The sequence below is a fragment of the Rhinoderma darwinii genome, chromosome 1, assembly GCF_050947455.1.
Source record: "Rhinoderma darwinii isolate aRhiDar2 chromosome 1, aRhiDar2.hap1, whole genome shotgun sequence".
NCBI lineage: Eukaryota > Metazoa > Chordata > Amphibia > Anura > Rhinodermatidae > Rhinoderma > Rhinoderma darwinii.
In genome coordinates, this window is record NC_134687.1 from 405,699,448 (window position 1) to 405,713,164 (window position 13,717).

A 13,717-nucleotide genomic window follows, 5' to 3' on the forward strand; every position below is an offset into this window, starting at 1 on the left:
ACTGTGGGCAACTTGAGGCGATCCACTAGGTCTCTCTGGGTAAAATTGGCTGCGGATCCAGAGTCCAGATAGGCAGAAACCCGGTGGGTCTTCCCACTGGACACTATGGTCACGGGGAAGGACAGTTTTGAGGAGAGATTTTTTTTATCCAGCGCTGTATCGCCTAGGGTTGTCTCTCCAACCAATCCTAGGCATCAGAGTTTTTGGGCTTTTGCAGACACAAATGCACAACAGGGCCTCCGAGGCCGCAATACATACAAAGTCCAGAAGTGTGTCTACGTTGTTTCTCCTGGACGGATAACTTAAGCCGGTCTACCTGCATAGGCTCCTCAGGTGGGCCAACTGGCAAGGGCAACAGGGATTGCTGGAAAGTGGGGGCCAGCCTAGGGAATCTTCCCTCCCAATGAACCTCTTGAGATCGGAGCCTCATGTCAACCCGGGTCGCAAGCAAGATGAGGTCATCCAGGGTAGATGGCAGATCACGAACGGCAAGTTCGTCCTTGATCTCGGACGACAGTCCCTGCCAGAATGTAGACACCAGGGCCTCGTTGTTCCAGGACAGCCCTCCCGCCAGGGTGCGGAAGTGAATGGCGTACTCGCCCATGGAAGTGTCTCCCTGGCGAAGGTTCAGCAGGGAGGCAGCTGCAGACGAGACCCGTCCCGGCTCCTCAAATACTGTATGAAATGTCCGTAGGAACCCCTGGAAGTCACGGGTCTTTGATGCTCCCAAATCGGATTCGCCCATGCTAGGGCCTAGCGGAAATAAGCAAGATAATGAAAGCTATCCTTGCGCCATCAGAAGGGAACGCACTGGCATGTAGAGTGAAGTGGATCAGGCACTGGGTCAGAAATCCCCTGCAGGTACTCGCATCTCCGTTGTAGCGAGGTGGTAGAAGCAGCGAGAATCGTGGATCTGCACTGGTACTAGCAGGAGGAACAGCCGGGGTAACTGGAAAAAGAGCTGTGAAGACTGCAGCTTGCGCATCCAGCCACTGTGCAATGGAGTTTACTGCCAAGAGGAGTTGGTCCTGTCGTGACCGAAGGTCTCGCAGGTCTGCTTGCATGGCTTGTGACATCGTCATGGTCTTGGGTTGACCAGCGGGGTCCATGGCCTAAGCGTACTGTCACGATCTGTGGGTATGTGGAGACACTGGGCCGTACCGTCGTAGCAGGATATCAGCTGGCCAGAGTACCAAGTCAATGTCTATAGTTCGAGTAAGGGTAACTGTGGTAGCTCAGACAGTAGCGATGGTTGGGCTCGGATGGGACCTTGGCAGCAGACACCAGGTGTGGTGTAATACAGCAGACGTGATCGGTGACATAACACGACTCCAACTCTCTAAGGCACAGGAACAAGGTAGGACAGGATACAGGTAGCAGGTACGGGAACACTGGGAACTGGAAAACACTAAGGGACCATTTGCAAAGACTAACACAGAAAAAACATAACAACGCTCAGGCAATGAATGAAGAGACAGGGCTCTTCTTATAGTCCAGGGTGAGTACGGGCTAATTACAGATTTTCCACGTGCGTGCTCTGGCCCTTTAAGGCCGGGCACGAGCGTGCGCACGCACCCTACGGGACACCGCAGAACGAAGCAGAAGTGAGCGCTGGCGTCTCCTGAGGAGGAGAGGCAACCCAACAGAAGCCTGTGTCAAAGTGACACAGTATAATTAGCATCAGGAGTATGCTAATACATTATAAGTAAAAAATAAAGTTGTAAGTAAAGTTATCCCTTAATGGGATTTAAAAAAAAGTAACAAAATAAATAAATAAAAACAGTCCCAAAAAAAAGCATCATTATTTTGCATAAAATATATTTTATTGCCCCTACATTACATAAAAACAAAAAACCTACACATATTAGGTATCTACATGACCGTAATAACCTGAAGAATTAAATTGACAGGTTATTTATTGTGAAGCGTGAACGGGATAAAAAAATAAACAAGGAATACTATACCGAGAAGTGCTTTTTCCTATATTCACGCTGTAAAAATATATTTTTTCTACCCCCAAACTGCAAAAAAAACCAAACAAACTGTCTCCCACATAAAACAAGGCCCGTCAATGAAAAAATAAAAAAAGTTATGGCTGCTTTTAGGCAGAGAGGCAAAAATAGAAAAATTTGGCTTGTCATTAAGGCCTTTTAAGGCCCAGTTATTAAGGGGTTAAAGGCTATCATGGTGCACAGGAAGACAGGTGCTGGAGACTGGAATGGAGGTCTATTTTCCTCAGCGATGAGTCCCGCTTTTGTCTTGGATGCAATGATAGCCGGAGATTGGTCTGGAGACCACGTGGGAAACATCATGAAGAGGCCTTCCCAAGGGAACTTGTCTCTCATCGAGCACATCTGGAATGTCATTTGTCGCAATTGCAAAGGGAGCTTCCAGCAGCCAGCGTGGCACAACATTCCTCGGAAAACCATTAAAAATCTCATCGATAGCATGCCAAGGTGTGTAAGTGCGTGTATTTCTGCGCGTGAAGCTTATACTCGATACTGAATAAATCAAGATGTTTGGAATATTTTGTTTATATTTTTTTTTTAGCATTTGCATATCATTAACATGTCTATTGATCATGTGATTTTCACAATTCCAAAACACACACAAACACACATACACCCCTCTAACATCGCAGAGTTGAAAGAATTTTTTATGGAAGATAGGGAAAAACCTCCCAGTCTAAGTCAGTGACTGGTAGAACGTTTAAGAAACGCCTACAATAGGTTGTTTCTGCCAAAGGTGACAATACAAGGTATTAGAACCAAAGAAGGGTATGGCATGTCAGATTTATTAATTTTTTTAATTTAACCCCTTCCCGACATTTGCCGTATGGATACATCATGGAAAGCTAGTGCTTCCCGCATTTTGCCGTTTCCATACGACAAATGCTGGGCACCGGCTCAAAAGCTGAGCCGGTGCCATCATCGCCGGATGTCAGCGGTATCTAACAGCTGAAATCCGGCTGTAATGGCGAGGACCGAAATTAGCTTCGATCTCCGCCATTAACCCCTTAAATGCAGCGCTCAAACGCGATCGCTGCATTTAAGGTATTTGCAGCTCATCGGAACCGGAGGCCTAATACTGGCCTCCCGGTCTGCCTAGCACGGAAGCCGTTCAGGACCCGCCCAGCAGCGGAGCCGTAACGGCTTCCGTATCCGCCGGCAAGATGGCACCGGTTCAGGAGCTGAGCCGGCGTCATCAGCGGTGGATGTCAGCTGCATGTTACAGCTGACATCCACCTGTAATGGCAGGTACCGGAGCTAGATCCGATCCCTGCCATTAACCCCTTTGATGCAGCGATTGAAAGCGATCGCTGCATCTTAGCGGATGATAGCAGATCGCCAGCCCTGACATGCAATCAGGACTGGCAACTGCTGCTATGGCAACAGGAGACCCAATGGCCTCCTGCTCTGCCATTACGGAAGCCGATTAGGCCCTGCCGGGATGCAAAGCCTAATCGGCTTGCTGTTAGTGAATAACTGACAGATCTAATACATTGAACTACGTAGGTAGTGCAATGTATTAGAAAAAAAAAATCTTACAGTTGGACCTTCAAGTCCCCTAGTGGGACTTGAAAAAAAAGTGTAAAAAAAAGTGTAAAAAAAAGTGAAAAAAAAAAAAAGAAGGTTGAAAACATAATAAAAGTTTCAAGTAATAAAATAAAACACAATCGCCCTTTTCCCTTATCAAGTCCTTTGTTATTGAAAACAAATAATAAACCATACGTATTTGGTATCAACGCGACCGTAACGGCCTGAGCTATAAAAATATTATATTATTTATTGCATGCGGTGAACAGCGTAAAAAAAAACTTAAAAAACTATACCGGAATTTCTGTTTTTTGGTCACTTTGCCCTACAAATATTGGAATAAAAAGTGATCAAAAAGTCGCACGTATCCAAAAATGGTATTTATGAAAACTAGAGCTCGTCTCTCAAAAAACAAGCCCTCATACAACTCCATTGACGAAAAAACGAAAAAGTTATGGTTCTCACAACTTGGCGACAGAAAAAAATACATTCTTTTTACAAAAGTAATTTTATTGTGCAAAAAGTTGTAAAACATAAAAACGTGCCATAAATTTGGTATCGCAGGAATCGTACTGACTTGCAGAATAAAGTTAACATGTAATTTATAACACATGGTGAACGCTGTATAAAAAAATGCTAAAAAATGCTTTTTTGGTTACCTGGCCTCCCAAAAAATAGGATAAAAAGTGATCAAAAAGTCATGTACCCCAAAATGGTACCAATAAAAGCTACAGCTCATCCTGCAAAAAAACAGCCCTCATACCACTACGTTTATGAAAAAATAAAATTAGGCTCCAATAAGTCAGGAAAGAAAAATATGCAGTTGTGCAGATCAGAGGGGAACATTTCTTCTGTTTCAAGAGGCGATTTATCAAGGCCCTAAAATTAGGGAACCAGGAAGGGAAGGGCCCAAACATATCTGCTGGAAGCGGAGGGCACCCGTATTATACCAGGAAAGGGGGGACCCAAACATATCTGCTGGAAGCGAGGGCGCCCATATTATACCAGGAAGAGGAGGACCCAAACATATCTGCTGGAAGCGAGGGCGCCCGTATTATACCAGAACAACAGTTCCCAGCAAAATTCCCCAAACTAAAAAGGTGCGGAGTGTGGAACAAAAGAGGGATAAGAAAGGAAACCATTTATCACTGCGACACTGGCCTGTGCAGAAAGGATTGCTTCAAAGTGTAACACACATCTATGGATCATTTTATTGTTTTTTTACCCCATTATTATACCACCTGACTATGCCCCTGATGTACTCTGCCCAGCTTACATATGCCCCCACATTATAAACGGAAACACCAGCTATACTCAAACAAAACTACTACCAAGCAAAATCCGCCCTCCAAAGGCCAAATGGCGCTCCCTCCCCGCTGAACCCTACAGCGTGCCCAAACAGTAGTTTACGTCCACATATATGGCATCACCATACCCGGGAAACTGAATGGCATTTCTAGGGAAAAATATTTTTTAATTTGCACCATCCGCAGCGCATTTATGGAAAAGACCTGTGGGGTGAAATTGCTCACTACACCCCTTAATAAATGCCTTGAGGGGTGCAGTTTCCAAAATGGGAACCTCTGCAATTGTGAACTTATACTTTGTAAATTGCCAAATTAGGCCTCAATTTTACATGGTACTCTTTGACTTCTGAGCTCTGTCAAATGTCCAGGCAAAAAGGTTAGGGCCACATGTAGGGTGTTTCTAAAACCGGGAAACACAGCATAATAATTAGAGAGCTGTCTTGTTATGGTGGCACAAGCTGGCCACCACATATTGACATATCTATGGAAAAATCCCATTTTCACTCTGCAACATCGAGTGCACACTAATTTCTACAAAACAACTGCGGGGTTAACATGCTCACTACACCCCTAGGTGAATGCATTGAGGGGTGTAGTTTCCAAAATGTGGTCACTTCTGGGGGGTTTCCACTGTTATGGTCCCACAGGCGCCCAGAAACCAATCCAGCAAAATATGCACTCCAAATGGCGCTCCTTCCCTTCTGAGCCCTACTGTGTGCCAAAACAGCAGTTTATGACCACATATGGGGTATTTCCGTACTCCAGAGAAGTTGCTTTACAAATGTTGGGTTCTTTTTTTCTTTTATTTGTTGAGAAAATGAAAAATTTTGAGCTAAAGCTACGTCTTATTGAAGAAAAAGGATTGTTTTTGTTTTCAATGCCCAATTCTAATAAATTCTATGAAACACCTGTGGGGTCAAAATGCTCACTACACCCCTAGATGAATTCCTCAAGGGGTGTAGTTTCCTAAATGGAGTCACTTTTTGGGTGATTTCATTGTTTTGTCCCCTCAGGTGATTTGCAAATGTGACTGTCACGGACACAGGGTATGTGGACCCACTTGGCCGCTCCGCCGTAGCGGGGAGGCAGCTGACCAGGTCACAGTCTATGCGAAAGTCAATGGCAGACAGTAATGCTTGGATACCTGAAATAGTCCGGACGGTGGCTGTGCCTATAGCACGGATGGAGGCTGGTGCGGCAGGTGGCGCCAGACGAGGCGGGCAGTATGCGATGAAGCAGAAGACACTGGACGTGGCAGAAGACACTGGACGTGGCAGGAGACACTGGACGTGGCAGGAGACACTGGACGTGGCAGGAGACACGACTCCAACGCTGGTAGGCACAGGAACTGGAACAATACGGAATACAGGAACGGGTAACAGGGCACGGGTAACAGCTGGAACGGGAAAACACTAAGGGACCATTTGCGAGACAGACTGGGATAGACTAACAACGCTCAGGCAAGGATTAGAAGGCCTGGGGCCTTCTTATAGACCAGGAAATCGTGGCAGTTGATGATTATGACGACTTCCTATTTGCGCGCGCTGGCCCATTAAGGCAGGGCGCGAGCGTGCGCGCGCAACCTACGGGACACAGCCGAACAGAGCGGAAGTGAGCGCTGGCGTCTCCTAGGAGGGAGACCAGCGCTCACGGATCCATGGCTGCGGGCGTCGGGAGGTGAGTAAACCCGACGGCGACGGCCCGCGGCGATGGACGCTACAGTATCCCCCCTCTTACGCCCCCTCTTCTTGGGGCCAGAGCGAGAGAGGAATTTTTTAATAAGAGCAGGAGCGCTGAGGTTCTCTTCTGGCGCCCAGGACCTCTCCTCAGGACCAAACCCTCTCCAGTCCACCACATAGAAAGTTCTTCCTCCTACCCTTTTGCAGTCCAGGATCTCTTTTACCTCGAATACATCAGAAGGACCGCTGGGGGCAACTGTGGAACTAGAAGTCTTGCTGTAGCGGTTTAGGACCACTGGTTTCAGGAGGGACACATGGAAGGAGTTAGGGATTCTGAGGGTAGGAGGCAGTCGCAGTTTATAGGAGACAGGGTTGATCTTTTGCAGAATCTCGAAAGGACCAAGGAACCTGGGAGCGAACTTGTATGAGGGTACCTTCAAGCGAATGTTCCGAGAGGACAGCCAGACTTTAGTCCCCGGAAGATACTGAGGCGGCTCTCTTCTCTTAGTATCTGCCTTTCGCTTAATGAGATCTACTGCCAGCAAAATAGAGGACCGGGTCTGTTGCCAGATTTGCAGGAAGTCCCCATATGCAGAGTCAGCAGAGGGTACCTGAGATGAAGTCGACACAGGAAGAGGGACTCTAGGATGTTGACTGTACACAATGTGGAACGGAGTGGAGGTGGTGGACTCACTTGTGTGGTTGTTGTATGAAAACTCGGTCCATGGAAGAAGCTGTACCCAGTTATCGTGCTGTGAAGAGATGAAGTGGCAGAGATAATTTTCCATGATCTGGTTGATCCTCTCAACTTGGGGGTGATAGGCAGAGGAAAAGTCCAAACTCACATCCAGGAGTTTACAGAGGGCTCTCCAGAACTTAGAGGTAAACTGAACCCCCCGGTCGGACACAATGTGAAGAGGCAAGCCATGCAAGCGAAAGATGTGCTGAATGAAGAAACTCGCCAGTCGGGGAGCAGAAGGTAGGCCAGTCAGCGGGATAAAATGTGCCATCTTAGAGAACCGGTCCACCACCACCCAGATGGTGTTGCATCCTGCTGAGGGAGGAAGGTCTGTGACGAAGTCCATTGCGATGTGCTGCCAGGGGGCACTGGGTACAGGCAGAGGTTGAAGCAGGCCGGCAGGCTTGGAGTGAGTCACTTTGTTAGAGGCACACACCGAGCAAGCAGAGACAAAGTCCAGAACATCTTTAGGTAGCGTGGCCCACCAGAAGTGACGGGCAATCAGGTCTTGGGTTTTACGGACACCAGCATGCCCAGCTAGTGTAGAACTGTGTCCCCAGCGGAGAATTCTTTTTCTGTCTGCCAACCGAACGAAAGTTCTCCCCGGAGGGATATTTCTAAGCTGCAGAGGAATAGCGGTGACAACGCAGGATGGGTCTATGATAGTCTGAAGGGACTCCACAGTGTCTTCTGTCTCAAATGATCTGGACAGGGCATCGGCCCTCACATTCTTGTCAGCGGGACGTAGTGGAGCAGAAATTGGAAACGGGTGAAGAACAGCGCCCACCTGGCTTGACGGGGATTTAGTCTTTGAGCGGACTGAAGGTAGGTGAGGTTCTTGTGGTCGGTGAAGATCAGGATGGGGTGAGCTGCGCCTTCCAGAAGATGTCTCCACTCCTCCAGGGCCAATTTGATAGCCAGTAGCTCCCGATCTCCAATGGAGTAATTGCGCTCAGCAGAAGAAAACAGTCTTGTGTAGTAGCCACATACCACTGCCTTTCCTTTGGAGCTCCTCTGGAACAGAAGTGCACCTGCACCAACAGAGGAGGCGTCCACTTCTAGTGAGAACTGCCGAGACACGTCAGGGTGATGGAGGATTGAAGCTGAAGTGAAGGCTTTCTTGAGGCTAATGAATGCGGACTCTGCCTCTGGAGTCCACACCTTGGCGTTCACACCCTTCTTGGTAAGGGTAGAGATGGGAGCCGTCAGAGAAGAAAAGTTCGGAATAAACTGCCGGTAGAAATTGGCGAAACCCAGGAACCGTTGTATGGCCCTTAGGCCTTGAGGACGTGGCCATTCCAGGACAGACTTTAGTTTCTCAGGGTCCATCTTAAGGCCTTGATCCGAGATGACGTAGCCCAGGAAGGGCAAAGACCTCTTTTCAAAGGTGCGCTTTTCCAACTTGGCATACAAGCGATTCTCTCTTAGTCACAGAAGAACTTGACGAACATGCCTCCGATGGGTCATCAGATCTGGGGAGAAAATTAAAATATCATCGAGATAAACTACAACACACATATAGAGGAGATCTCGGAAGATATCATTAACGAACTCCTGAAATATTGCGGGAGCGTTACACAGTCCGAAGGGCATCACTAGGTATTCGTAGTGCCCATCGCGGGTGTTAAATGCTGTCTTCCATTCGTCACCCCGGCGAATCCGGATTAGATTATAAGCCCCCCGCAGATCTAGCTTAGAAAATTTTTGGGCTCCTCGTATGCGATCAAAGAGCTCGGAAATAAGTGGCAATGGGTATTTGTTCTTGACCGTGATCTGATTGAGACCACGGTAGTCAATGCAGGGTCGAAGAGATCCATCTCTCTTTTTAACGAAGAAGAAGCCTGCCCCGGCCGGGGAGGAAGATTTTCAAATAAAACCCCTCTCCAAGTTCTCCTTGATATAGGCTGACATCGATAAAGTCTCTGGCAAGGAGAGAGGATATACTCGTCCACGGGGAAGAGAAGCATTGGGAACCAATTCAATGGGACAGTCATAATTCCGATGTGGAGGCAACGTCTCAGCCTCTCGTTTGCAAAAGACATCCGCAAAACTGGCATACTGAGATGGTAGACCGGAAAGTGACTGAGGCAGAGGGGGCACAACAGGACGGACTTGTGACAGGCAATGGCTATGGCATCTGGAACCCCATTGAAGAACCTCTCCAGAATTCCAGTCAAGTGTCGGGGCGTGTAGACGGAGCCATGGCAGACCCAGCAGGATAGGATTGATAGCCTTGGGTAGTACCAGGAAGGTGATCTGTTCTGAGTGAAGAGCTCCAACCCGTAGTGTCAACGGCTCTGTGATGAGCATGATCGGATCAGGCAATGGTAGACCATTCACGGAGGCAACAGCCAGGGGTCTCTCCAGACGGACTGTGGGTAGACGAAAACGATCCAATAGATCCTGCTGGATGAAATTAGCAGCCGCTCCAGAGTCAAGATAGGCGGAGGAAGGATGTGATGTCTCTCCGGTGACGATGGCCACAGGAATCGATAATCTGGAAGAGGTTTTAACGTTTGAAGACGTTCCACCTAGAGTTGCCTCTCCAATGAACCCTAGGTACTGGAGCTTCCCGGTTTCTGTGGGCATTGGCGCACAAAATGACCTTTGAGGCCACAATACATACATAGTCCAGAGGAGCGTCTGCGCTGCTTCTCCTGTTCAGATAACCGGACTCTGTCTACCTGCATGGGTTCTTCAGGTGGCGCACTAGGAGTGGACAATAGTGGTCTCTGGACTGATGGTGCTGGTCTGTGGACCCGGCTCTCCTGTCGAACCTCTTGAGAGCGCTCCCGGATTCTCATATCAACCCGGGTGGCTAACAGGATGAGGGCATCCAAGGTAGAAGGAAGGTCGTGGGCTGCCAGTTCGTCCTTGATGTGAGAGGACAGTCCCTGCCAGAAGGTCGCCACCAGTGCCTCATTGTTCCATGCCAGCTCGGCTGCTAGGGTACGGAAGGAGATAGCATACTCCCCTACAGTGGAGCCTTCTTGCTTGAGGGTCAACAGAGTGGCTGCGGCAGAGGATGTTCGACCCGGCTCCTCGAACACGGCACGAAAGGACTGCAGGAACAAGGCTAGGTCCGCGGATACAGGTCCTTGTTGCTCCAAGATTGGGTTCGCCCATGCGAGGGCCTTGCCAGCGAGGCGGGAGATAATAAACGCCACTTTGGCCTCCTCGGAGGGGAAGAGATGAGGCCGTAGCCTAAAATGCACCGTGCATTGATTGAGAAATCCTCTACATGCTCTGGGGTTGCCGTCGTAGCGAGGAGGAAGAGGCAGAGGAACTGTGGATCTGGGACAAACAGGAGGAGCAACAGGCAGTGGCACAGCAACAGCTTCAGGAGGAAGAACCGGAGGTAAAACAGCGAGTCGATCCAGGCGGACCATGATAGAATTCACCGCCTCAAGGAGTTGATCCTGACATGTGCGTAGGTCATGCATCTCTGTCTGTATCTTCTGGACTGCGGTCTTGGGCTGGCCAGCGGGTTCCATGGCCTGAGCGTACTGTCACGGACACAGGGTATGTGGACCCACTAGGCCGCTCCTCCGTAGCGGGGAGGCAGCTGACCAGGTCACAGTCTATGCGAAAGTCAATGGCAGACAGTAATGCTTGGGTACCTGAAATAGTCTGGACGGTGGCTGTGGCTACAGCACGGATGGAGGCCGGTGCAGCAGGTAGGGCCAGACGTGGCGGGCAGTATGCGATGAAGCAGAAGACACTGGACGTGGCAGACGACATTGGACGTGGCAGGAGACACTGGACGTGGCAGGAGACACTGGACGTGGCAGGAGACACTGGACGTGGCAGGAGACACGACTCCAACGCTGGTAGGCACAGGAACTGGAATACGGAATACAGGAACGGGTAACAGGGCACGGGTAACAGCTGGAACGGGGAAACACTAAGGGACCATTTGCGAGACGGACTGGGATAGACTAACAACGCTCAGGCAAGGATTAGAAGGCCTGGGGCCTTCTTATAGACCAGGAAATCGTGGCAGTTGATGATGATGACGACTTCCTACGGGAGAACAATAGAAAAAAGGACCTCAACAGTTGGTGGGCGCATTAACATCAATACACGAGGGATGCCTACCGGCACCAAAAGCCCTGTTTTCCAACTGTAAATTGAATTAAAATACAAATTTTATTAGGCTACTAGAGCAAGGAACAAACTACATAAAGGTTAAAAAGATTTCATGTCCGTAGCTGACTGAGATTAGTATAGTGCAAATGTAACAAGTGGATAGTGGAAATGCAGAACGCTGCACCCAATTCCACAGATATAGGGCAGAAAGTCAGCAGGACCATGTGTTAAAATTAAAAGGAAAGCCGGGGACACAGCCGAACGGAGCGGAAGTGAGCACTGGCGTCTCCTAGGAGGGAGACGGGGACCAGCGCTCACGGATCCATGGCTGCGGGCGTTGGGAGGTGAGTAAACCCGACGGCCCGCGGCCATGGACGCTACAGTGACATGGCCTCCGCAAACTATTCCTGCTAAATGTATTGTTTTACTCGGAAGAAATTGCTTTACAAATTTTGCGGTGCTTTTTCTCCTTTAGTCCTTGTGGAAATGAGAAAAAAAAATCGCTAAACCTACATTTTCTTTGAAAAAAAATGTAGATTTTAATTTTCACAGCCTACTTCCAATAATTTCTGCAAAAAACCTATGCGGTCAAAATGCTCACTATACCCCTAGATAATTTCCTTGAGGTGTGTAGTTTCCCAAATGGGGTCACTTTTGGGGAATTTCCACTGTTTTGGCCCCACAAGACCTCTTCAAAATATATTCTAATAAAAAGAAGGCCCCAAAATCCCATAGGTGCTCCTTTGCTTCTGAGGTCGGTGCTTCAGTCAAGTAGCACGCTAGGGCCACTTGTGGGATATTTCCTAAAACTGCAGAACCTGTGCAATAAATATTGAGTTGCATTTCTCTGGTAAAACTCTCTGTGTTACAAAAAAATGGATTAAAAATTAATTTCTGGAAAAAAATATGAAATTTGTAAATTTGACCTCTACTTTGCTTTAATTCCCGTGAAACGTCTAAAGGGTTAAGAAACTTTCTAAATGCTGTTTTGAATACTCTTAGGGGTGAAGTTTTTAAAATGTGGTGACTTATTGGGGGTTTCTAATATATAAGGCCCTCAAAACCACTTCACAACTGAACTGGTCCCTGTAAAAATAACCTTTTGAAATTTTCTAACACGGTACTACAATATTTTTTACTGTACTTCGTGGAAATTTTCTTGAAAATGTGAGAAATTGCTGCTAAAGTTCAAAGCCTTGTAAGGTCCTATAAATATAAAAGGATGTTCTAAAAACGATGCTAATCTAAAGTAGACATATGGGGGATGTTAATTAGAAAACATTTTGTGTGGTATAACTGCCTGTCTTACAAGCAGATACATTTAAATTGAGAAAAATGCTAATTTTTTGCAATTTTTCGCAAAATTTTGGTGTTTTTCACAATTAAATACTGAACGTATCGAGTAAATTTTGGCAGTAACATTAAGTCCAATGTGTCACAAGAAAACAGTCTCAGAATCGCTTGGATAGGTAAAAGCGTTCCGAAGTTATTACCACATAAAGTGAAACATGTCAGATTTGAAAAATTAGGCTCTGTCAGGAAGGTCAAAAGTGGCTAAAGAGGGAAGGGGTTAATACATTTTTGCAATTAATTTGTTATTGTTTTCTTATTCAATTCTATCTTCTTTATATAGTGTTTGAAAGAAAATCAAATACTAATATGTTTACCAAGCGAGAAGATGTTTGAACAGCTATTCCGGGCAGCCGACTGTATATTGGAATCACTAAATCAGCAAAGGAACACATAAGATATATATTTTTAATTATTACTTTTTAGGGCTCATGCACACAGGCACTGAGCCTGTCCTGCAATGCACAGAGGCCGTAGATCCTTAGCACAGAGCCGCACGGCCCCTATACACTGCTTTACAGGTTCCATCAAGTGCCCTACGTACTGGGATATTCTCCCCTAGAAGTATTGCTCCATACATACAATAGAGCACGCCATGATTTTTTTTTCTGGCAGATTGGAAATCTTACAGAAAAAGTCTCAGTATGAAATCGGAGGTATAATAGATGCATCATGCACCTCTTTGGCAATCCAATTATATGCAAAATACAGCCATGTGCATGAGTTTTTACAGTGCTAGTGCCCCCATCAACTCACTTCACTGGCTAAAGAATTTAGAAATCCAGATCTAGAGTTCTAAAAAAATTTCATGTAAACTGCAGCTATTAGTTGTACTTTTTGGGATATCAGCGATGAAAGAAACAAATATAAAAGAAATGGGTGATTACAATTTTTAACAACTTGTCTATTTAAAGAGGCTCTGTCACCAGATTTTGCAACCCCTATCTGCTATTGCAGCAGATCGGCGCTGCAATGTAGATTACAGTAAAGTTTTTATTTTAAAAAAACGAGCATTTT

General features: G+C 47.0%; 1 protein-coding gene across 1 annotated transcript in view; it reads left to right on the top strand.

Moving 5' to 3' along the window:
* The window catches only part of RNF212B (ring finger protein 212B), a 416,496-nt gene that overhangs the window by 401,455 nt on the left and 1,324 nt on the right, over positions 1-13,717 (top strand). The window lies entirely within an intron of this gene.